Here is a 27,440-nt window from a genome sequence, read left to right as displayed (position 1 = left end):
GAATTCAACAAACCAGGCAGTTTACAGGTAATGTTAATAGTGTTTTGCCTCAGAACCCAAATAAAGAAAAAATCTTAAGAGTTGACTATCTCTAGTGAGCATTTTTCTTTAGTGGGGTTTTGAGAGCCTGTAAAATGTACAATTTCTTCTGTCATGAATAATATGGTTGAGTTGCTTCAAGTTTATACCAGCAAACAGTTTCTCCATCATCTTTTTGGTTAAATTTCTTGCACGCCTTCCCCATTGTACCTCCTTCTTTATGTGTTTGCTATAGAGGAGACAAAACATGGAAATTTTAAGAAATTTTGAGTCATGTAAAAAAACAAAACTATTCCAGGTTATCTCAAAATAAGATGTTGATTTGCCAGAGATGATATTATTTCTGCCTTTTCAAGAGATAAGGCATCTAACAGGTTGTCTTTTATCCTAAAGATTAGGTTTAATATGACAATGTAAAGAGCTGAAAAGTAAGTAAAGTAAGTGTCTGAGTTTCCCTTCTGGGTAACTGCCTGGGTAGTTTCTACATCCCAAGGATCGGATATAGCATTTTCTGGTATTGTGGGATCTTTTTAGCTGAGTGTAACAGGAACAAGGATGTTGATCCATTTAACCATGTGAAAACAGACACTTGGGTTAAACCACTACTTATATTAGCAGGCATATACTTTCAGGACATATGTTGTTTAAATATATCCTACGAATCAATGCAACAAGTATTTTTATCTTTTACCTCTTGAAATAACTTAAGCTATCTGTATAGTCAGTTGGATTCTTTTTAGTATTCTGATTTTTGACCAAATTATGTATATATATAATTTGGCTGATTCTTGAGTTTCACCTTATAGATATCCCTTGGGAATTTAGATGAACAAATATTACTTGATTACTTACTTTCTGATGATATTTGTGAACCTGTTTGTATTGAAGAATCAGGTAGAATTAGATTAGGTTGAGACAGAGATATTAATATAAGTCAAAATACACAGACTCAAGCTAAGCTAAATCTCTGAAAGGGTAAACAAAGAACTCATATCTCGCCATAAACACATATTCTTAATACTCTTGCTTTAACTTGCCATACAAGGCTAAGGGTACCACCATTCAGACAATAATTATACATTATATGTATTGTGGGTTCTAGTTACTATTGTTCATATTGAAATTGTAATGAAGGAAAATGATTCTTTTCTCCTGCTGCTCATGTGGGAAGGGCAGAAGGCTATAGCATTTATTTTCAACATTGGAACTCTCTTTTGTTATAAGAAAAGTAAATTTTTTAAGTGAGCTGGAGGAAATTGGGAGATAAGTCATCTGTCATCATCTTTATCCTCCCAGTAGCAATTTTATTTTACATTTTCTTAAAAATCAAACAGGAACCAAACCTCAAAGTTAGAGGTTTAATTTATTGCTGGAAGCTACATCTCTGAAGATTTTCAGCCCACTAATGTGTGAATGATGAGCTTGACTGGTAGAGCGGGCAATAAGAGACATAAATCAGTCTTTCTGTGCCTTAACCTGACACAAACATAAATACAAATCTAAAAATCTGAGAGATAAAAGACCGTTTATTCTTTTTCTTTCTGTACTATCATTCTTATTTTGCATGGAAATTTAAGTCATATCAGTGATCAGAAACAAGCAGGAGGGAAAAAAAGGAAGTAGAATTAAGTAGAAATTGAGAGGGGGTCAATTTCAAAGTGGCTCTCATGATTCTCATGTATTTCATTTATCAAAGACTTACTCTCTACATTATTTCAGGCATTCTGATATAACATATCAAAAAACTTGGTCAAAAATAGATTAAAATGTCAATTTGATCAGTGCCTATCTTTTCACTCTCATTTTTTTTTTAATTATGAAAGAATTTAAACAGAGAAAATAATACAACAGACATTCCTACACCCACCATCAAGACCAAATGTTAAAATTTTGCCATATGCTTTTCAAATATTTTTTCAAGGAAAATAAAATATTACAACTACGACTGAAGTCCTGCTGTGCTGGACCAGAAGTAACTATATATGTGAAGTTAGAAGCTTTTTCCTCTGTATGATTCTCATGCATATTTTCATATTTTTCCTACATGTGTATCTATTCACAGATAATATTTTGGGGAGATCTTATATAAATGATACCATGCTGAACTTTTCTTTCTTTCTTTTTTTTTTTGCAACTTGCCTTTTTATTCAACATTATGTTTATCTCACATTTATCCAGATTGGAAATTCATTCACTTTAATTATTGCATTTTATCCTATTGTATGAATATACCTACTGAGGGACAGTAGGTATATTTGGTTGGTTCTTATTTGTTTTCTTAATTTTTTTTCACTCTTACAACTTTACTCTTAATAATGTTTTTTGCAGGAAATATTCTTATATCTGTCTGCATGTACGTGGGTGCAAGAGTTTCCCTTTGGTTGACACCTAGCAGTGGAATTGCTGGGGGAGAATTACATTTTCCAGTTGTTTGCTGCTACATTACAGGGACAATGTTGATATTTTTGTCAGTTTTTTCGAGGAAACCGTTAAATTCTGTGAGCGCGTCTGTATATTTCTCAGATTTTCTTTTCAGACAGTTACATCATTTGCAAATAGCAGATTTGTTTCTTCTTTTCTGATTGTTATGACTTTAATTTGTTTTCCTTGTCTTACTGTTTTAGCTAATACCTCCAGTGTAATACTGGATAGAGACAATGGTAGTTGTCCTATGCCAGCAGGTGGGTTTATATAGAACACTACTCTGAAGTGAAAAGCAAGCTTTCAGGAATTCTGTCTTTTACACAGGAATCTCAGTTCCTGCTCAGGTCCTCATGTCTTATCCTCGTAGACATTAAAATCCAAATCCTGTTATTGAGATAGACATGTACCCCTTTTTCTGCTCCCATCTAGGTCCACTGTATCACAAGTTTATTCAATTTCTATTACTTTCAGTACCCTTTTGATTCAGCTCACTTATCAATTGAATAAAAATTAAAAATGAACGAAGGCTAGCCATTGTTTATAGAGGTTTGCAGTGGAATGTTTTCATGCATTCATTCATTCAACACACACTTACTCACTACCTATTTTCCCACCAAGGCATTATGTGTTTGGCACTCTTGCAAACTTTCCATACTAACTAGACTTCTGTAATTTGGATCTCGCCTAGTTTTTCATAGAATCAGGCTTGTCGGGCCATCCTTGAAATGTGTGTGGGATGGAGGTAGGAATGAGAGGTACATAGTGCTCGCATGCTTTTTCTTAGTGATTTTAACTGTCTGAGCCCAGGACTTTGGGGGATTATTTTATTTGTGGCAGTTGGTAAGGAGCATAGATGCCAACTAGCCTCCTCAGTCTAAAGTTGCTGACAATGTAGGAACCTGCTTGGGACCTACTCAGAGGGCTGAAACAGTGATAGAGAAGTTGTCTGACAAGCAGCATGCAGCCTGAAGCTCTCAAGGTGATAAGTCAGGACAGCATCGCTTGAGGTAATCCTTGGATGTTAAAAACCAAAATGAGAAGTTGAGATGTTGCTAAAGAAAGAGCAAAGTTTGTAGATTTCAGAGAGTACCTAGAGAAGATAATGGGCTGAAAGGGAGATTAACAGTGGAGGACAGCAGAATGGACTGAGAAGTTTATGTAATGGGCAAAGCAGGTGGTTCCAGAAACGAAGCCTTTGAATGTTAGTATTTAGGAAAATATCTCTTTTGTCTATCTCCCAGTGTCGGCTAATCATTAAATGTACCTTGCCACGCTGGCCAGAGTCTCTTAAATAAAGCCTTTGACAAGAGAATAATGATTTAAGGACCAGCATATAAACTTTTCTATCATTAATGAGGGGGAAATCCAGAATCGCTAAAATTACAAGTTGTTCCAAAACAATATTTCTGACCAACAGCTTTCAGCTCTTCTTCACTGATATGGTTCTCAAGTGAAAATATAGCAAATGCTGAGATAGAGAAAAGCTAGAGGAATGAGAAGAAGTAGGAAAAGGAATAGAAAATTAACAACTTTTAAATGAACATGAGAGAACATCTGTTTTCTCATTTCTGAACTTAATATCATTGAACTCAATAATATCAATTTTAGGTGAGGATAGAGGAACTTACAACAAAATAGCTAACAAATAAAAATAGTGATCAAAATAATTAAATGTCCTCTCTGTGTTTTATATCCGTAGTTCTTCCTTCTCTTTCTTTCCCTCCCTCCACCTTTCCTACCTCCCTCTTTCCATTTCTCTCACGATATATTTTCGATTGCCATTCCTTCTCTCCTTGCTTTTCTCCCTTCTCCTTTTCTGTTATTTAAGCAATCCCTCTCTTACTTGAGGACCTATACAAGGAGGATTTGCCTGGGGAAGACACACTCATTTTGGTGATTAGAACATCATTTTTCCTAAAATAAAAATGTGAACTCTTTGAGGTCTCCCATTACCCTCACAATCAATACCAAATATATTTTCCCAAAATGCTTAGGACCGAGATATCCCTTCGACAAATCTTTCCAAATACCAATGGATTCCTCTCAAGACAATTTCACTACATTTTCTGTAAACTCGGGAATAACTCATTCAAGTCTTTTTCAAATATATTTGTGCTAACAGCAAAAGTCTAAATGGAGCTTAGCTTCCCTGGCAGACAATACTAAATATCAGGAGTTTGGATGTAATCAATGCAATTGTTGCTTGATGTGTACAGATGTGACAGTTTTATCATTTTGGTGGTTTCTTGTACCTGTAATTTTTATTGCTTGTGTTTGACAACTCATTTTTCTCAGCTTGAACCTACCAGGTGATTGTTATAAATCCCAGCCTGAAGATAAATAATCTCATGAAGTTCTGCAAGAACTTGATGATTCTGAGTTTTTTGTTTTGTTTTGTTTTGTTTTTGTTTTTGTTTTTTTCTGGAGCCAGAAAACTGAGTGCCATTTTAATGCTTTTCTTGTTTTGTGTGCCTCAGGTTTTAAAAAGGAATGACTCTTGTCCTTGCTTTCTGATCTTTATTTGCAGTTGCTTAGCAGCTCTGAATGCCTTGTTCCTGAGACTTAGATTGTTACTGTCTTAAATTTTTATATTTGACACACTGAGTTTTTCTCACTTAACTTTTAGAAAAAACTCAGCTAGGTTTTGCCAAAGAGAGAACATTAAAATCTTATCCCCATATTTAATCAAATAGAATGAGAAAATAACTTGATGTCGAAAGTGCTGGGTTTCAGTCTGCCATTTTTGCTGCGATAAACTTGAATAATATCTTTGGACCTCAGTTGTTTCATCTGTGAGATGGAAATAAAAACAAATTCCTCATGGGTGCTTTTGAGAAATAAATGAAGTGATGCATCTGAAAGTGCTTGCTAAGTAGTAAGTGCTTAGTAAGTGTTACCTAAAAATAACAGTTCTTACCCAATATAAAACAGATAACACAAAAATAAAAAACACATCAAACACACACATGAACACCAGAACCCTGACACTTAGAGAGGAACTTTTATAGTTTAATCCCCAGATATGTAACATTGCTGGATTTAGGGGGACTACGTTTTCAGAATATATATTGAAGTGCTATTGGGTAAGAGTTCAAACAAAGCAATGTAAAATTTGTGAGTCTTCTAAAGTGTAGTGACAAATGCAAATTGTAAAGTACTTTTCCCATTTTTTAAATTATTTAATCATTTTGACTAATATCTGTACTACTAGATGAAAAGAATAATACCAGTATTTAGGAATCTATTTTTCACAGTATCAAAACACCAGTGTTGATTATTTAAGTGCGATGTGGTCGCCATTACCCTTTTTCCTTATCCTCAGGTGTTCTTCCATCTGAGTGAGCGCTCTTCTGTTCTTCAGCATTGAGTCTCTCCAAGTTGAATGTTTGAGGATTAAGGTCCCAGTTAAAATAAATTCTCAGGCGGGGAAGAGAAATTAGGATTAAGAAAATGGATCTGGTGCTGAAGGAAATCAGATGGTTGGACTCCAAGGGAAGGGCCAGGAGTGGGAGTTCGGCCTGTGAACCTTTCAGCCCCCACTTTCTGTAATCCCCCTACCACACCTGCTTCCTGTTTTCTAAAAATAGTAATGATCATAACTGTTAAATGTCTTTGAAGGATTTTGAATAAGGCAGGGACAAGGTCTGAAAGAGAGTACCTTTGCTCCTGTCAACATTTTAATGAAACGCATAACTCTCAGCACACATTTCAAGATGTTAGTTGATCAGATTTCAGATTTTTAAATCCCAGAATGATGGTATTATACCATTAAATACACCATGTTTGACATTTGTGTGGTATTCTGTTATATAACTGGAGTACTAAAGAACACAGTAGGATAATATTGACTCTGCAATAGGAATTTGCCTTCACTTTTTAAATTTCAAATGAAGAAACTGAGATAGAGAGGTTACTTACTCAAGGCCACACAGCCAATAGGTGTTAAAGTTGAGATTTTAAGTAAACATAAAATTCAAATCTTATGTTTCTTCTACTGAATATATGTAGGCATGATGATTGGTCTCATAGGTATGTTGAAAAGGTGAACTTTCTCCAGTGGAGAATTAATGTAAAGGAAGGAAGGTTTTTCTTATTTTTTTTTATTTTTATTTTTTTTTTTTTATGTTTAGAGGCCAGAATTAAACATATAGAAATGTTGGGATGTTCATTTGCCTTTCTACAATCTTCCATCATTTGAGTTTAGAGAGTATTATGTTTTAATCCAGGTAAATCTCAACTATCTGGAATGTTTTTTGGAAATAGGTCATTTTGTCTGGTGGAGGTTTAGGGTAACTGATAATAATTAGAAAACCCTTTGACCTCAGTAATTGTTAAATAATTCTTTTAAAAAATGTATTTTGAATGATCTCAAGCATACTCTATATGACAGAAAATTAAAGTTATTCAATCACTTATAACCTAGCTATATAAAATCTTAAAATTTTGGCATTATTTGGTTCAAATTTAAAGTAAATAATAATAAAATATAACTTACAGTTGAAGCTCCCATGTACTCTTCTTTACAGGATCACATTTTTCTCTTTGCCTCTCCAGATGTAACCACTAAGCTGAATTTGGTGCATATACTCATCTAAGATTTGAACAGTTCTCTAATATATGTTAGTTCATTTTGTGCCTTAGTTTAAAATGCTGAGCTATTAAATTTCTTTTTAATGTTGAGGTGTTTGAACATGGGTTGTGCTTACATGTTACTAAAGTTGTAGATATATAGGAAGTGGACCAAATACATATATTGACCAAGACTGTATCTTATAAATTGGTATTTTAAAATAATCCCAGCTAAAACTAACTCTAACAGTCAGTATGGGATAGGTGTTGCCACAATAACAGTGACTAAATCTTAATGGCTTAATACAACACAAGCTGATTTCTCACACAGCAGGTCCTGTGTAGATAGATTGGAGGACTCTGCCCATCACAATTACATGGGGACCCATCCTATTGGAGGCTCCATCTCAACATGCGTTTCCAAGATCAGTTTGATAAAGAGTAGCAAACATGGAAACTCACAACAGACTTTTAAAGCTTCATCTTTAATTGATATAGGTCACTCCCATGTACATCTTATTAGCCAAAGCAACACAGACGTGGCCATGCCCAACCTCAAAGTGAGTGGGAAATACATCCTACAAATGTTGTCTAAGGGAGAGAAATACTTTACAGCTAAATGACTTTCACCACAATGGCCTCGATTTACCTCTTATCACTAAAAGTTAATGTCCAAATCATCCAGATAATAAAAGGTTGTATTTGGTCACATTGTAACTAATAATGACATTTGTGTGTGTTTGCTGAGTTTTTTGTTAAATGATTTATGTAGTGAGTGGCACTGATAGGGAGAGTTTCCTATCATTGAAAGGTTCAAGTAGGTGTCACTTTGCCAAGTGATAAAAGGGTGAAAGGAAACTCAAGCACTACATGAGTGGCTGGTCTCGGAGACCAGTGACATTCCCCAGTGACTCTGTTACCTGTCTTCTTGAGACCATCCAAAAATGACCATCTTAGCAAGAACTCTCCGCTCCGAAGTGGCATTTCCCAGATGCTACCCTAGAATGCTTTCCTCAAACCACCACCTGCTTTCTGTAGTTTTCCAGACCACCTTGTTCCCAGACTGAATACCATATGGTGATATTCTCCCCATCACTTTTCTCGAGACTTAACATATCACCTTAAACCAAGCATTCTTCACAATCTCGAATGGATGCACCAGTACTCTGATCATCATAGAATTTTACGTTCTTCTCTACGGGGCATGAGCCCGGACAGCCAAACCAAAATAATGACAAACTCTGGACTGAACATGCTATATTTTTAAAAAACTATAAAAAATAGCATCTCATCTGCTGCAGTATATTATTTTGCACAGCCTGCAGGTGAATTCATTCTTTGTGATGCATTTTTCTTAAGATTCATCCTTTAAATATAATCTGAACCAGTCTAAGTTATCATTGGTATGTGTAGCTGACCAAGCTTGTTTTATTTTTCTTGACTTTACTTAATTTTGAGAATACATGAAGTCTAATTTCTAAGTCAGTGCAATGTTATGATCATTCTAAAAAAAAATTCTAATCTATCTCATAAAATATAAAAATGTAATTTACAGGAATGCTCACTTGTAAGAGAAAGAAGTATAAAATAGCAGTCTCTAGAGAGAGCAGCTTGGAACTGTGTACCAAAATCTTCAAGACTTTGTATTCTCCTTTTGACCCCAAAAGTATACTCTTAATCTCGCCTACAGAACTAATCATGGATATGACAGATTTTGCTGCAAGGTAATTTGTCATAAAATTGTTCATGATGAAGAAAAGCCTCTTATTAAAATACAGGGGATTTAAATTTTCTTTTTCATTCAAAAAGTGGAACATTATGTATCCATAAAAATGATACTATAGAAAAATGTTTAATTCCATGAAGAAACATTAGATAGTTAAGGGGTCGGGGAGAGGGAATGGATTCAAAACAGTATATAATCTGAGTCTGGCTTCATCAGACTGTGACTATAGCTGGCAGAGACATTGTCAGTAAGAACCAAAATTTCACTGTCCATTGCTCACACCTGCTCACAGAGGATTCCAGCAGCCCTGCAGACGTTCCCAGTTAAGCTCAGGATTGTCACCTGCGATTGTGAAGCAGTCTCTTGGCTCTTGTTACCCAGAGAATTAGAGAATTTTCTTTACCTCCAGCCATGCACATCCTTTTCCTCAAGCAAAGAAGCCACATAGAGGTGCCTCGCCCTTGCCATTGTTACCATTGCTCAAACTGGGGTCTCTTAACTAATCTCTGCTCCTGGCACTTTCTCTACACAGAGGGTGGGAAGAGGCCCTGCTCCCAAACTTCACGTCTCAGTTCATCGCCTGAGCATTAGTGGGGTGCTGCTGTCTTATGTTTCTGTCTACAGCCATTGCGTAGAACTCAGACATGAATCCATGTGGAAGGACCAATGCCTAATGCTCACACACTTTGTCTCTTCTACCCTCATTTTTCCTTTCATTTTATTCATAGAAAACGTTTTTTTTTGTTTTTTTTTTTTTTGTGGACCATCATCCTCACTAACTTCTCAGACATGACAGGTGTGTTAGGGTCACGGCAGTAGATATTGTAGCCTCCAAGCTCGATAACCTCTCCATTCAAATTCTGCAACACAGATGTACAATGTGATGACTTTTTAGAAAATGTATATGTGCCTGTACAACCACAATGCCTAGAAAGAAAAGGTATGCACAAAAATTAGTGTTCACCTCTGGATGCTAGGATTAAATGTATATGTATATTTTTACATGGGACTTAATCGCTTTTTCCATCAGAAGAAAATTAAATAACTGCTTTTTAAGATTGCACTACTACTGATGTGTGTAATATGATATTCAGAAGTCTTTATAGAAAGGTAAAACTCATTACTTCTTCCATAACTTGAAACTCATATTTACAAAAAATCTAAAGTCTCACTTTATTTCTCAGTAGAACTAATGAAAACAATAGTGATGGTTCCTCTTTCTAACAATGATTTTGCAACACGTACTATGCAGTTGTCACCAACACTAAGTCTCAGGGGACAATTTCTACAAATAATTATAATCATGCTTTAATTGTCAGTCTTGTTTAGGAAAATATATTTGGGGAAAATATATTTGAATGCTCTAAATTTCTTTTTCCTGGTTATAGGTTTACATATTTAATTATTCATTATATAAAATAATGACCTTATTTTTAGTTTTAGAATGATCTTTTCTACACATATTTGTGGAACTGCTTTTTTTCTACCTAACTGGCAGCGCTGGTCAGGGTTCCCACCCATGGTTCTCAAAGTCTTTGGTGCATATTCTATCAGTGAGTAAAGACTCTGTGCCCCTGTCCCACCCCCATACAATTACCACCACTGAAAATATCTCCATACAATTACCACCACGGAAAATATCTCTTGGGACAGCTAATGATAAAAAACGTGGGCTGTTGGTGCTAAATAGTGCCTTAGGTCACTTATGCAAATGTCTCTTCTTTCAGATAACTGAGATTCAGAGAGGTTGAGTGACTCATCAAAGATCACACAGCTGGTTATTAACATAACAATACTGGCAACCAAACCTATAACTCTTAACCCTGTAATAACCTATAGCAAATTAAATTAGATATTCATAGCCAAATAACTTTGAAAGCAGAACAATAAAAATTATTTCCAAATGTTTGTGGCAAGAACAATTACATAATATACAGTGTAGTATAGCTTCAGATATTTAATGTGATATGAGAGGGAGCCTTCAAAAGTAAAAGAGCCCAAGGCCTACAAAGATCCTGTAACAGTTCTGACTCACCTTTCCAAAGGGGTCAGGAAAGCATCCCAGAGGAAGTTGCATTTAGACCAATACCTGCGACTAGTAAGATGCTACTCAAGTGGAGGAGAGCCTCCCAGGGGAGGAGTGCTCTAGGAGGAAGGGACAACTTGGCATGGGCCTCATGGGTTTCTCTCTACTTAAGAAGGTACTGAGAATTTGAATTGCTACAAGAGTTCTCACAAGACTAGAGTCTAGAGGATAAGATAGGCAGATGGTGAAGTACCTTGCAGGTCGTATTAAACAATTTATCCTAAGGACTTTGATAAACCAGAACACCCCTGGCCGTTCTGAGTTTTTACCTTACCTGGTCATAAGGAATCACAAGAGAAGTGGCGATGAGAACCTGGAGCGAAAGAAAGGGGACAGGAACTTAAATTAAGATGGTATTATTAATACTATCTCTCCCTAGACTGCAGAATATCCTGCTTAGGGAGAAACAAGTGGAGGGGCCCCATTGCCCACACTCCCTAATACACAGCAGACAAGAAAAACGTGAAAGGAACTCTCCATCACTGAAAAACTTCTGAGCATAGTGAATGGCTTTTGGAACCAGGTTACCCTTTATCACAGCTCTGAAAAGTTTGAAAAAGACAATCTCAAAAGCTGCTCAAGCTCTGATGCGTCACTGTTTGGTATGCTGCACTGGTTCATATGCTGGTTCTTTGTATCAGTGACTTAAAGATAGTTTTTTCCCTAAGATTCCTGACCAGCATACGTCGGTACAAGGATTTCATTTTTGTCTCAGTGTCAACTCTTCTCTCCTATTTTCCCCCATATGCACTGTCACTCATACCATGTGTTGAAAAAATATAGCCACTTTAGCATAAGGGTATCTGGTAATTTGCTCCTGACTCATGATCGGTTGAATATACCGAGATTTAAAGTGATTTTGCAGAATTAGACCCGCAAAGTGTTAACCCATCCACACACTCTCATTATATTCTTTTTAGGAACAACAGCTTATATTTGAAGAAATGGGACCCATAGAAAAGTAAGGTCCATCTATACTCAAGTAAGAGATTTTTCCGAGACACTGGTTAGCCCACATGGGAATGAATTCATGGTCTTTGGCTTCACTAGCACAGTAATTTCACACTATGGCCTAGGGACTACCTGCTTGGGAATGACTGAGGTACTTGTTAATATTTAGGCTCTTGAACCCAATGAGTGCTCTTAATCAGAATGATGGGATAATCAGAATAGAAGGTGTATGTGGGTAAAAATATGCATTTTTCTAAGTTTTTCGGGTCATTCCTATGTTCAATAGTTTAAAAACTAAATCAATAAAGCAGCTCATTGTGGAAAGACATACCAGTAGACCCAGTTAGCAGTTGTTGGCAGTGGCCCGTGCCCATTTTTCTTTGACTCATCCCCAGGGCACTTGCAAACAGCCCTGAGCAAACATTCTCTGTCTGTAGAAACATATTAGGCATAATATGTTGAGTAGGCCGTGAGTGCTGGGGAGTGATCCCCAGTTACTCTCGACCATTGAAGAAGAGGTGATAGCGCATAAATAGTCCAGCTTCTTCACTCCTCGGTGGGACCATTCTGACAGGCTTTGGTTTCTGCGGAGTCCCCAGCAAGGTAGAATGCCAGTTGCCCCGAGTAATAACCTCGTGATCATTGCACCTTAATTGGCTTTTCTCCCTCCGCCACTCTCTCTCCTCCTTCTTGGGATCCCTTCACAAAGAAACTGCTTGTACCCACATCATTATCTCAAGATCCACCTCAGAGAAACCCCAACTAAGCAGAGAATATACAGAGAGTAGAACAACTTTATTCCAACTGAAGTAGGGGATAAGGTTTTAAGAATGGAGACCTAAAAACTTCTTTGAAAGAGATTTGGTGAAGGAAATTTCATTAAATCTGCCTCATTAAAATTGAGTTAACTTAGTTAATTTTATTTTTCATGTTGTCTGCTATCATTTCTGTGTGAGTCTTCTATGAAATCTAATGTATTTGAAATCCTTCCCAAAGTATCTTAATTACTTGCTATTAAATCCTACAAATATCTCAGGGCTATTTGCAAGTGCCCTTGGGATGAGTCAAAGAAAAATTGGGCACAGGGTCCCTGCCAGCATCTGCTGTGTCTTTGGTATGTCTTTCCACAATGAGCTTTAGGATTTTCCTTGAGGAAATCTTCAGAGTCTGTGGAGGAAAAAGTTATTTTTGTGTGTACTGCGTGGAATTTAGATAACTTGGAAATTCATTTTCCTTTGATAGTAGACAAAAGAATGCTTAGCCGAAAAAAAAGAAGGCATTTTAAAGACACATTTTCCCTGAAAGTATGTTATTTGACCAAATAAGAATTTCAACTTTGTGTTACTACAGTGTTAAGTTCTTCTCAGCTGACAATTGTTTAAATTCATCTTTGGCATCTCCTAAGACAAAACCGTTTGAAGCTAAAATATTGGTGTACTTTCTTTTCAGCCCTGAAGGAAGACAGCATAGTATTTTGGGAAAAGTTTGAATTTAAGGGTCTGACAAAATAGCTGTGTGACCTTCAGCTAGTTACTGAGCATCTCCAAGTTTCGTTTTTTTTTTATCTATAAAAGGGTAATAATAATACCTGCTTTACTAGGTTGTTTTGAGGAATGTGCAGAGTTTTTAGGGTCCCAGCACATGGCTAGTAGATGCTGTCTAATCATTAGCTCACAGGACAAACCAGCTAGAACCACTTACCATGAAAAAGCCAGCATTTTATCAGCTCAGGGATGCCCTCAAGGTTTCTTATCATATACATTTATTCAACTTGTTCTGTTCTTTTTTATTCAGTAACCTGTCTTGGGCTCAAGGAGAGTTATTTATAGGATTCTGTGTAGCCAATGTCTATGACCCATAAACATTTAGCTGACTTTGGCACGGCCTGCAGCTCAAGTGAAAACTCAAATTGCTGACTTATCGACCTAATGACACACAAAATTTTACTGTTTAATTTGTTTGCTTTCCACAGAAATTAGACTATTTTGACAGAACTGAACGAAAAAACAGATAGTTTTGACACTCTTCAAACACAAGATGCAAAATCGCCAATTAAACTTGTCCAACCAGTTTGGGGCTTTGTGCCGACCTTGCAACCGAAAAAAATGAGGCTAGATTGTATGAAATTCTTCCATTTGGACTGATCATTCAAACTTGCATTGTATAAGCAGCGACAAATTCTCTGACATATATCTCCAGATGAAATCAGGACCGCGGTTGTTTATTCGATGTATGTAATGTTACTACTTTGTCTATTTGACTTCTCCCTGCCATAGAGAATTTCATGCTGTGTTCTTAATGGCAAATTCTACCTTTTGTTGTGGAATTCCTTCATGAGTGAACATATTCTTCTCATTTTTCTCTAGTCTCCTCCCAGAGTACTTTGTTTTCTCTTGTCTTACCTATGTGGTTAGATATGTAGAAGTCTTATCCCTCCTTGGCCTCAGCCTTTTGATGACTGGGACAATATCTTTTTTATTTTCATGTCTCTTGATGCCTATCATAAAAAAAGTGATTTGTATAGAGTACGTGCTTGTCTTAGGTTGGATTGCTCCAGAAATAGACCCTAAAACAGATTTGAGTATGAATAATTGATCTGGATGGTAATCCCATAAAGTATCTATGGAGAACAGGGAAATGGAAAAAGGATGAAGCAAATACAGAGAATTTGCCATTTCCTTGTGAGGAACCAGGGCTCAGTGCATCCTGGAGGCTTCTGGGAGGCTGCCTAGAGAGAGCATGCCTCAGAGTTATCCCAACTGAGGGGGAAGGAAGCTGGAGTATTTATCATATGGTGGCTGCATCGTTGTTTGAGGTGTACTCCAAGGGGTGTTGATTCTGGCCAGCCCTGCACGCAGCCAGCATATTCCTGCAACTCAAAGTCCTCAGAGAGATGCTTTGTAAGAAAGCAGCGAATGCCAGGCGACTGTGGTCAGGGCACTGGCCACCTCTGCTGCAATGCTCAACAAATTCTTACTGCACAAAATTGAATGGAATTTGCTAAGAGCTATAAGAAATGTCAAATGATCTGAAGACCTGAAATCATTGATTTTTACTCACCTCCTGCAGAGACACGTTTTCAGCAATATCTACTTCGTCAGGACTGAATGACTGGGGGGCAGTGCCGTCCCTGAAAGCCGCAGTGGGGCAGTTTTCCTTCCAACTCCATCACACATTGGGTTTTCATACCTAGGCTATGTTACAAATGGAGCAATGAAAGTATTTTTTATGCTTTTTTTTTTTTTTTTTTTTTTTTTTAAACTAAGCTATATGGGATCTCAGTAGAGACCCTAGGGAAAAAAGGACTTCATGGTCCTTTGGCAACAGTCCTGGGCCAGGAGTTGTTGGAGGTTTTCATCTTTTTTCTTGTGTGACTTTGCAGCCACTGTAGAAATTACGTTGAACCTTCTACACCTCACTCTGCTGATCTGTAAAATGTATGTGTCGAATACTGAGGTTTCTTCCAGCTTCGAACATGATTTTCCTATGAAGTAAAGCAGTGGGACTTGTATCTGCTATGCAGATCAAGTAGGGATTGGGAGAAAAAATACAGGCTTACACATATATGCAAATACATCTATTTCTGTAAGATGTCTATGTGTCTACTTATTCTGTAGTTATTTTTACTCCCAAAATGAGACAACAAAACTGTTATGGCATTCAGAATAGTCCTTTTCAAATGATTTTTTCCCCCTGAAAAGAAGTGATTTCCTCTCCCATTTACAAATGAGACTGTTATATTTTCTATGTAGAATTAGAACAGGGAGAGGAATTTGAGAAAGAATTGTATCTTTGTTTTTCTTGTGACTGACATGATTAAGTGGTCTGTAGAGATGAATATCTGTTGAAAATTTGAGTGAAAATAACCTAAGGTTGTTTCCCCATGTGAATTTCTCACTTGTCTTTATAAGCTCAGCAGGGTTATACAGTATAAAAGATCCCCTATCTCAATATTAAAAAAGAAAGAAAGATTATATTTTTTTTTTCTGATTTAACCTGTGTTGGTCTCAAACCCTAAGAAATGTAAGGTTTTATATTATTTGTACCCAATCGGTAGAATGTCGTGTGGTGGGTACTAAAAACCAGCTCAAGTTCACTGGGGCTTTGTAGGGCTCACTTGCTCTAACCCCCATCTCTTTCAGGACTTTGTATCACACTATGAGTAAGGAAAGTAAGGTATTTCATGATAGGGATGAAAAATCGTATTGTGATAAAGATATCAAAGAGAAGGAAGATTCACATTTGATGCTGGTGCTAGGCTCGATCATGCCTGGCTCTGACCTCCCCACCTGGGTCCTTTAAGGGAGTGCCTAGGCCTGGCTGATGTTCAGCTGAGAATGCAGAGTGTTACTAGCTCTGGTTTTGAGTTCCAGACAAGTTCATGGGCACTCTGCAATTATTGCCCCAATTATTGAGAAAGCCAAGACATAGCTGAGCCCTTCCGTTAGTGCTTTGCCATTCTGTATACATGTTCATCTCTCTGGAGACCAACCTCAGTCCAGACTGGTTCTTCAGGGTCCGGGAAGTATTGAATGGCTTCTAAGCTTCTCTAGAGGAGCTGACATTCTCTTATTAGGCTAATAACAATTTCCGAGTTTCCCAACAGAGCTTTGAATCAAATTCGGCTTTGGGACTATTGAATAACTGGGGACATTGAGGTCAGGAGCTTGTGCTCACCCCAGTTCAGTCCAGTCTACACAAATTATAAAGTTGGTAATATTCAGTTTTACTAGAGTCTTGGTTATGTTTAAACCCCTGTTGGAAAAAGAATGAAGTCATTAATGCTTGCAAAAATTTTACATATCTACTAGGAGGTTTCATAAGTTCAATGCTTGTTTTTGTTTCTTTTTGGAAATTATCTTTCCCAAACAGTAGGGCCTTAGAGCAGAGGTTCTAACACTTTGATCTGCATGAGAATCATAAGAAGGGGTGGAAATGTAAATTTGTGACTCCTCAGAGACAGGATTCAGAAAAGATGATTGATTAAAAATCTACATTTTGAACTACCCCCACATGATGCTAAACGCAGTTGGCAGGTGGATCTTATTTTGAGAAAAAAACGATTTTAGAGAAGCACATATGATAAATGCTTTTTTAAAAAAAAATCTCTTCTAAGAAGAGGTATTGTCAATGCCTGAAATCAGGTGTCTCTAAACAGAAGTTAATCATGTAGGTGGTAATACCTTGCCACCTACAGGCAAATAGCCCAAAGGTATGAGATGCTCACCTGAAAGTTATTGTTATTTGGGGTATATATGCATTTAAGCATTTTGTTTTATAATTTCCCCTATTTTTTGATGTTTATTAAATTCACATTGACAATTCCCATTGGACATGACAAACATAGTCACTTAAAAGGTATACCACGGACTAGCTTTTGACCTTAAAAAATGTTTAATCATCTGTTTTACTTAACTAACATTTATTAAATATGTATTTATTGAAAAATATTTTCGTGTGTGTTGGTCCCTAAGCTGGCGCTAAAGTGATGTCACATTTGAACACGCCCATAAATGTTATTTGAGTGTCTTTTACTTCCTGCTTGTGTATTCTACACAAGCCAATCCAAAAAAAAAGCTTTGCTTAAGCATAGAGGTGCTGCTTACTTAGTTTTACTCAGTTTAGGAATCATGATCTTTCCTGTAATCATGATAAAGAGAGAAATGCTCTATTTCTCCACATGGAGAATCTCAACTGATGGCTGGAAGAGGGTAAGATAGTCATGGGGGGAGAGGGGAGTCTGCCTACAAATTACAGCAAAGTATTTCCTCAGGGATTCTTTGAGGATTAAAGTCACAGTGACCAAAGGATTTATAGTAAATAGACTATTTCTCAGAAATGATGAAAGGTTTAATAACTACTGACCTAAAATGATTATCTGAAGGCCTTTTTAACTAGAACTTTGTCAGTAGAACAAAAGACTATCTGTGAATGTATGAATCCATACTCTGGAAGAGAAAGGAGTGAACTGGACTTGGACACACACACACACACACACACACACACAATAAACACAGGCAATTTCAAGGCCCACACCTTAATCTTCTGATTAACTTCCTAGAAATTCACATTGAGTATAGTCCTTATCCTTGATCTTCAAAGAAGTATATCTGAGGACGTTTAGTAAAACACCTACTGATTTGGCATATTAACCTGAGACTCCATTTATTCAATTCTGCAGTTTGAGCTTTCTCCCAGAGTCTGTGCTCTCTACTCAGGTACCTTTTTTGTTCCATATTTTTGTGTTACATGTAGATTGTCCAAGGTTCTCTCACTCCATAGCAGAGGGGCAAAGTGGGGATGGAAAATGGGTAGGTTTAAACTTGAATTCTTCTTTAGCTGATGGTCTTCTTGAAAGGAGTTGAAAATGGACATTGATTCAGCTCCCATCTGTGGCACTCAAATTTTCCTGCTAAACTATCACATTTCTAACCACACGTAGGCTAATTATATTTCCCCTGTAACTACGACCAATACCTGAACTTACTCTTTCATCTAAGAACTCTGGAGACCCACCATGGAAGAAGAGGGTACCAGCATCACTAGGTCTGTAGGACATTGGGGTTTGACATCTCCTGTACAGGCATAAAATGTACCACCAAAAGAACCCTCCATTGCCTACCCAGGACTTAGAGCCATTGCCCACTCAAATCCCTCCAAAAAGGGACATCACTTACCACCTTCTGCCCTAGTTGGGGAGTATGGACATGCAACAAATAAGTGTGTGCTAAGAGATTTTTCCTCTGTGATTATTTATTTGTATTGTCATTATTTGCCAGATTACACAACCTGCAGGTATCTTAATTTTCTTGGTTTTTTGTGTGTGTGTGTGTATGTCTCACTCAATAGACTATTAGCTTCATGTATGACAAATGTAAGATAATACACATTCCTTCAGTGAATTCATAAATAAACCCTTAAGAAAAATCTAAATATTTAGACCCTTTCATTTCTCTCACTTGTTCCTCTTACAAGAAATGAAGAAGAATGAGATAGAAAATGCACTATAAACGTCAGACCACAGTCACCTACAGGATTATTACAAGGGCTGTCCTCTATTTTTTAATTGTACCTGGACTGGAAGAATTAAGCAGAGTTGTCTCCATGCCCTCTAATTCTTTTTATTTAGTTTTTTTTTTTTTCAATGCTATGGTTTTTGACAGCGGTGGTTTGTCAGTCTTAATACCGAATAATTGGGCAGAGTGCTCTCTTTCTTGGAGCCCACATGCACTCTCAGAATACTGTACCAGGAACCCGAGATGGAAGGATGGGGGGGGGGGGTGAAAAGAAAGGGGATAAGCATAGGGAATAGAACCCAAGCTTCACCCCTTAAGTCAGCTCCAGGCTATGTGACCTTACGACACTTCCAACTCATCACCAGAGGCAATTTCATCACTAATGGACAGTATCTCAGCATATGAAGTGATCAAAGAATTCCTGATAGAACTATGCTTTGCCTGGCTTGTCCTTTAGGAATTAGGGAAGGAATTCTGAGTCTATGAGAGAGTTTGAAAACAGGAATACTCTTTAAGGGGGAGACAGATACATATCCAGAATTAAACAGTGAAATAGGAAAACAGTGAGGACTTAGAGTCTAAGGAGAGGTCCTAAATGGAAGGCTAGTGGCCCCGTCCTACCTACAAATGTATTTAGTATGGGTTACACACTATTTTAACAGTCAGGAAACTTTGCATGAAAATGCAAGTTCTGATACCTCTTGAAAAACTGGAAGATTGGGCAACACTCGGATAACATCCCATAATGCAACAGGCTCCTAGAACTTTGAAACAGCTTCTTCTTTAAACAGAACATAGAGTTTTTCATTAACCAAGTCCCATTATTACCTACTATCTTCTGTTCTTCCAGTTTAACTCACTTATATTGGTCCCATAGGCTGCAAGATTTCAACTCTGGTCTATAAACAGATTTAGGATTTTTAAAGGGCTATGTATTTCATTCACAGGGTGGAAGCGAACAGGCAGTGAGTGTTTGCCTGACTCCATTGGAGAGAATCAAGGTTTCTGAGAATGTATGGTTCTCACACATCCTTAGGAGACACGGATACAGAGAGACCGTCTCTCAAACCTGAGCGTCTGACAGTGGTTGAGAATTTCTTTTCTTTTCTTTTCTTTTTTTTTTGTCAGCATGCATTTTAGCTTTGTGTTTTAGTCAATTTTTGCTGCTCTCTTTGTGAACGCTCTCACCTCTTTTGGACACTAAAGTTATTCTTTCATCTTTATTCCTCAAACTTCATTTGTTCCAAATGGCTAAGTATCGCTCTACTGGAAAATTTGCTTAGTCTCAGTAAATGTGTGTCTATTATTAGTTCAGATTAGTTTTGCCAAATCACTGAATATCATATCCTTGGAGTAGAATAAATTAATACATTTGTGAAGGTAATTCCATTACCTTTTTTCACAGCAGTCAGAAAAAGAGTATAGAAAATTTCTAATGAATCCTTCGGAATAATTTCATAAAAGACTCACACAAATTCTAACTAGTTGTAAACTGTCATTTGGTACTTTTTCCATTTACGGTAATCAATCTCTCTGGCCACTACCACCATCTTTAGTGTTTCCCTTTGGGCCGAGCTGAAAAAGAGAAACACTCAACTTGGATATGCTCTTTTGTCTCTCTGTGCCTTCATTTCCTCATTTACTCACCAACACAGGGTGGTCTCCAACCCGTAGCATCGGCATGACATTGGAGCTTGTTCAAAATGCAGGTTCACGACTCCCACTCCAGAAATAATTAATCAGAAAGTCGACAGGAGGGCCCCATAATCAGTGTTTTAACAAGCCCTCTAGGTGATTCTGACATACACAAGAGTTTGAGAGCTCGAGTGTTCTGTGTTCCATTTACAGCAGCTCTACTCAAGTTTCCTCACAGAACTTGTTTGAAAACTAAACAAATTAGCTAAGGCATGAAGTCCATGGCATTAAAAGAGGCAGCCTTTTGTCCTCCATGTGTTCTTTCTGCCTAGTATGCGTGGTATGTGGCTACTGCAGCATGGGTATGTTATAGACAAGACCAACCTTTAAGGTAATTGTGGAATGGGTGAAACCTCGGCTCTCTCTTTAGGGTCCTTTCTCAGATTTCTTGGGCATGTTCAGTCCATCAGCACTTCCACAGCCGCAAAATCTGTATTTCTTCTCTTTACACAATCCCCTTTTTATTGTCTACGGATCAGAAAGATTGGATTGACAGGTTCTCACAATGAAGAACTTACATTTGCTCCAACTCACGACGATGCATAGGGTAAATAAAATTGGCAACATGTTGTGAGCAGTTGACAGTGCAGCTGCAGCTTTCTTGCTAGCCAAAATGTTCGAAGGAATCTGACCATTCCAGATTTGTCCATTTTCAGCTACTGAGATGCTCTCTTGATGGAATTTCTGCAAATATGGATTATTTTACCAGGGAGAAGTTTTTAAAATAGCACATCAGCTATCTTCTGGATCACAGCCTTGCTGATCTAATCATTTACTCTGTCTTCAAGATTAACACTGATTCTTGCAGACAGTTTGATTGTGCAGTGATTATTAACCCAGGTATGAGCCCAGAAATAATGGAGCCTTAGATGTGAAAAATGAGCAGTCCTTCCTGGAAGCATATGAATTAGTTTCATAACCACTTAACTTTCCTTCAGGTGTAGAATTATTTTTAGATTTATAAAACCAAATGTTATATATGTTTGCTATGTCCTGACAATTGCCTTAAAGTACGATCATTGACCATACTTTGCTAACACCGACAACAGTGATTATTAGTGCTGCAATCAAATATACAATGGCATTCTCCCATAGGCAGAAGCACCACTGGTTTGGGGGTAGTAAGATACAAATTGTATGCATCTCACAAGAAATTAATGTAGCTCATGCTATTTCTTCAGAGAACTGAGGGGATCATTCAGGAACAGGTAAGGATGTGTAGATATTGACACAAGCAGCTCAGAGGCCTCTGGATCCTTAATTCGCGGGACGCAGGAGTTCTCTGAGCTATGTGCAGTTTGTGAGGGAAAGAGCCAGTGGTTGGGAACAGACAGGGAAGACAAGTGTGTGCGCTCCATCCTTACCCCACTCTCTGGCGCCCTCTGCAGGGGATACAGAACTTGCCTACTTTCTTCTTCAGAATGGTCTTGAGTATAAGAGGATTCACAGTCTCCCATCAAATTTTCCCCAAAATTTGACAGGATATCTTATGAATATGATGAATTTTACACATTTTTATTGGTCAATTTCATTCATAAAAATAGAGAGGCATTTAAAACCAAGAATGTGGAATAAGAATACATTTTTCTTCTTTATCTTTACAATAGAAGTTGGGCATCCTTCCATTTTTAAATTAGTTAAATTTAATTTTATATTCATGTTATAATTATAATTATGGTATTATGAGCCCCTGGCGAATTTCAAAATTGAGATGTTACTGCTGAAAGTAATAACTAAAAATACAGGACTGGAGATTTCGCAAGGGGTCACCCACCCAGTCAGAAATGAGCTTCATTAAGGTAGAAAAAGAAGAGCACCCCTGCCCCCCAGGGCCTCGGTGCTCTCCTGTTGAACAGAGACAATTTCACAGAACACCAACGTCAGACAAGGCCATTCTGTGACTGTAATGGCTCAAGACTAAAACAAGACCACTCTGAGTTCACGTCTAAACACAGACCAAACATGAACATTGGCCACACCACAAAATATCAAGCATCCCCCTTTCTCAGATAATAGTAGTGACTGCTGTTTCTTTATCAATTACTGCTTTAGTCTCTCTCTAGTCTGCCCCCTCCTTAGATAAGATTTATTCAGATAACCACAAAATTACCCCTGCTTTCCAAAACTACCCAGTCCAGAGAGAGAAGCTTGCTTCCGTGGACCCTCCTGGAAGCACTCAAAGCCCCAATCCTTTAAGTTCTTACCAACAACCTCTTACTGAGACACCCCATAGTTACCTGCAGGGTACATTCTCTATCTCTGAAACAAGTAACAGACCCACTTTTTTCAACTACAGGTGTGTTCCTAGCAGTCCTTGGCTAAAGAGTATTCTCTAAATGCATTTAGTATTCGGTTACGTCCATTATGGACGATAACTCTGAATTGTACTAGTTATGCCCACCTCCTTAACCCCGGGCATGGCTTGCTGATGCAGCAGCTCTGCCACTATCTGACTTCAATTCTTCTGGGAGATTTGCTCTTAATGGGCTCATATGCTGAAAAGATTTTAGTCCTTTGGACAGAAAGAGTCACTTTAGGATCTAAATTGAAAATGTACATTAGTCAGTGGTCTCTAAAGAAATAGAATAATAGGATGGATGGATGGATGGATGGGACAGATATTATATTAAACATCTAATATTTACTGCGCATAATAAACTGCACTAAGTGCTTTACATAAATTTACTTGTTTTATTCCTTGTGACAAGCCTGTAAGGTAGATATTATTACCCTCCATTTTAGGGATGAGGAAACTGAAACACAGGGCAGTAAATTAACTTGCCCAAGATTACACAGCTAGGGTTCAAATCCAATTGTCTAACTCTACATGCCTAGCTCTTAACTTTTATATTCTACTATTTCATAGACTCTAAATGGTAGTAATTCATAATGCCACCTATACCCAGAATAACATATGTAATTCTAGAAGAGCATAATAGTTGTTAAAGTGTATATTTTATTTTAGGATATGGTCATCACCAACCTCATTCTTCTCAGTTACAATAGTTAATAAGTTCAATGACCAATCTCTTGAGAGAGCCATGTATTATCAGTATAGACCGACAGGTTTCAGATTGTATAAACAGGTATTATCAAAAGTGTATTCTGAGTTATCAAGAACCATTTAAAGTATAAATATATAGGAAACTGTCTTCTTTGCATGTGATAGATATATCTGTAGCAGAAGGAATGGAGAGATATGTGTAACGAAGATTGAGTACGATTTTATTACGGCATTGTTAGTTGTAATAAGTGTTTCCCAGGTAATTTCCTTCCCCATTGATAAGAGCTTGTTGGGTATTTATGCCTGGAAGTGCTCTTTGATTGGTCCTAGGGTGTTTCACTCTTCTTTTATCCAATTATTATTCTGTCTTCTGTGTTCTGTCCATCTTAGTCACAGTGGGTTTTATTACTCTCATAGTCTACTCGATCTCTCCTTTAATGCTAACTTACCATTTCTTCTATAGTTTTTCAGAGTTTTTATAATGGTTCAGCCATTTTTATGCCTCTGTGAATTTTAAACTATTTTTAATGTTAATTAATAAATCAAGAGCCTCTGTGAACATCTCTGCTTTCCAAAAGTACCTGATCCAGGGACGACAAATGCATAAAATACTTTGAATAAATAAATACTCAGAAAAAGATATAATCCTTACAAATACTTTTAATAAGCATTAAAATCAAAATAAGGTATGTGTTTAACATATATACTGTAGAAATTCTGTTAATATTAAAATAGTAAATGTGCAGAAATATATAAAACTTATAAATAGACATTACCTTCCTGTCATTTATCAATGTCAACTTTATAAGTTAAAAATCATGGTTTAGACTGGTAGGCTTTCCTGTCTTATTTGGCGCAATCCTGGGAAAACTTATGACCATCTCAACCATGGGGAAATATATCTTAGCATTTTGTGTATAGAATGTTCTACCTAATATCATTTGGAGTGCAGTTCATTTTCACAACCCTTCCATTATTCCTTATTGCCAATCAGATTCTAAGTTTAATACTCTGTATCCAGAAAGGGAAAACCATGCGAAAAAGCAAAGGGCAAGTTAGTTCAGTCATAACCACTTCAAATGCAAATGAATTATTGTTTCAATGTTATTCACAGAAGGTTAAATACTGACATAAAAAAAAATCTGTGATAATTTGATTTAACAGTTTATTTCATTAGTATTATATCTCTTACTCCAAACTTCCATGACTCCATATATTCATAGAGAAAAACAGAAGCATGGGTCAGTCTGGAGAGAAGCATTGTGTACACTTTTGATCTGTGAAGAGAAGGTGAAGCTCAGTCACTCTTGGCTGCCCCGCGAGACCCCCAGAAAAATCTGCAAAGAGATGGATGAGGTGACAAAAGAATTCCTGGTAAAAAGATTTAGGGATTGCTATCTCTGAAGGACTAAATATTAGGTTGGAAACATTTTTGTTCAAGTCTATTCAAGAATCAATCATATTATTCTGCAGGGATGCTGGGGAAATTACAATTTGACCTGCTACAGAGGTACATTTTACCCTTGACAGCTCCTGAATAGCTCCTTGTACTTCAAGGAGTGTAAGCACATCTTTATATTGCTAGCATGTCCTAACCTAACAAGCATATCCAGCACTTTGCCACATCACATTAATTTTTTTACAGGACTGTTATGTTTGTATATGTGCATATGTATATCTGTATGTGTATGTATATATACACACATATACTTGCTGTATAATAAAATCACATATAATAAAATCAAAAGACCAGTAATAACTACTTTAAAATAAAGGTCTGTAGCTTAATTTTTTATAGAGTCATTGCAAGTTTTTGTTATTTTTAACTTAAAATGATAAATATGCTAAATTAAGAACATTTTGCTTAATCAAGAAATATTTCACACTTCTAATTCTATCAATATTATTAATTAAAATTAGTTTGAAAGTCCACACCTATGCTGTAAAAACTAAAGAAAAATAAGATAGGCATTGGAAAGAATCTGCAAATTATATTAATTTGTAGCTTGAAAATCTAAAGAAACCAGCCAAACTCCACTCAAATTATGAGTTTTAGTAAAGTTGTTTGAAATAAAAAATAGTCATCTAGAAATAGCCATTTAATAATAAAGAGATCCATTTAAAACAAGAAACTTGTAAAATACTTAAGAATAAAGGAGAGGTGTTTATGAAAACTAGAAAATTTGACCAGAAATTTTACTTGGTAAGGACTGACATAAAAACTAGAGCTATAATAGAAGACTGACTGCGAATATAAATTTTTTTGTAGCTAGTTAATTTCTGGTCAGACTCTCAAACTTTAGTGTTTCTTGACAAACACTAAAGTTCACTTATAAAAAAACATTCAGGAAGACTAATTGATATTTCAAAAAGAAACAAGTGGGGTAGGTGGCTGTCAACACATGACAATGTACTTTAAAATGTTGTAAGGCTTTAGTAAATACAGAGCTGAAGGAGAGTTTCTCAGCTTTGCACTAATGACATTTTGGGCCCGGTAATTCTTTGTCATGGGGGCTGTGCTGTGCATTGTAAGATGGTTAGTGTCATTCCTGGCCCCTACTCACCAAATGCCAGTAGCACCTCCTCCTTTAGTTGTGTTAACCAAAAAAATCTCTGGACACTGACAAATATCACCTGGGGAGCAAAATCAGCCCTGGTTGAGAATCACTGAGCTAAAAATAAAAATAAAAATAAATCAGAAATTAATGGAACAGATTAAACAGATTACAAGGCTCAAAAACTGATCAATTATAAATAAGAAGTTCATTTATGATAAGGTAGGCATCACCAGGCAACGATTAAGAAAAACGTTTACAATTGGCATTGTAACTAACAATTTTTAAATAGATTAGCACATAACCAGATTTGAGACTACACATTAAAATCAACATTATAAATAGAATTAAATATAGGAATCCACATCATTAAAAGAAACTAGTAGAAAAACTTATTGGATTTTGGAACGATGATTGTTGAAGGAAATTAAAGAGGCTATCATATATAAAAACAAATGTCAGTGTTTTTAAAAGGAAAATCACAGGCAAGTAAAAATATATGAACCTTTTAGTAAGGATTTAGGATTAATATATATATATGCCAGGGGTCAGCACACTTTATTAGTAAAAGGATAAATAGTAAGTGTTTTAGGTTACATGGGCAAGGCCAGCTGTAGTCATGTGACCTTCACTTGGTTTAATGATTTGTTGTTGCCACTGGAAAATTTTAATATTCTTTGGCCATGGGGCTCCACATTTTTTTTTCTGAACCTTGCAAATTATATAGCTGGTTTAATTTACAGGCCATGCAGTATCTGTTGAAACTAATCAATTCTGCAATTGTAACATAAAAGTAGCCATAGATAATATATAAATAAATGAACATGGCTGTGTTCCAATAAAACTTTATTTGTAAAAATGGCAGTGGGCCAGATTTAGCCAAGGAGCCATAGTTTACCTTTGTCTATACTATACAGAAAGTTAATAGAACATAATAAAAAGAACCATATGTAAATGGATGTTCCACCTCACTAATTTTCAAAAGAATGCCTAGAAAAAGAAGACAACTATTGAATTAATACAAACTTAAAATAATGATGAATTTACATGCTGATAAATTCATGGTAAACCTGGTACCTTTAAGAAGCACTCACAAGGGGCATAACTTGTAAAACTTTTTGAAAAAAAAAATTGAAGAATTATAAAAAAGCTCAAACAAACCCTTTGACTCAATACCTTCACACCTAAGAATTTATCCCCAGAAATAAGTCAAAATTAGAAAATACTACATGAATGCATGAACATGTTCACTAGTGAATTATTGTTAAAAGATGATAAAACCGAAACTATATGAATAAGCTACATTAGAAGTGTGCTTAAGTCAAGTATGATCTATTGATTTTATAAAAGAATATACTTCCGATAAATATGATTC

At 36.6% G+C, this 27,440-nt stretch overlaps 1 protein-coding gene across 3 annotated transcripts in view; it reads left to right on the top strand.

The window, feature by feature from the left end:
- Positions 1 to 27,440, top strand: part of PLPPR1 (phospholipid phosphatase related 1) — a 213,543-nt gene that overhangs the window by 109,492 nt on the left and 76,611 nt on the right. The window lies entirely within an intron of this gene.

This window comes from Rousettus aegyptiacus, unplaced genomic scaffold, assembly GCF_014176215.1.
Source record: "Rousettus aegyptiacus isolate mRouAeg1 unplaced genomic scaffold, mRouAeg1.p scaffold_m13_p_3, whole genome shotgun sequence".
In the NCBI taxonomy this organism is placed as follows: Eukaryota; Metazoa; Chordata; class Mammalia; order Chiroptera; family Pteropodidae; genus Rousettus; species Rousettus aegyptiacus.
The sequence above is the reverse complement of the archived record's forward strand: the minus strand, read 5'-3'. Positions and strand labels throughout refer to the sequence as shown.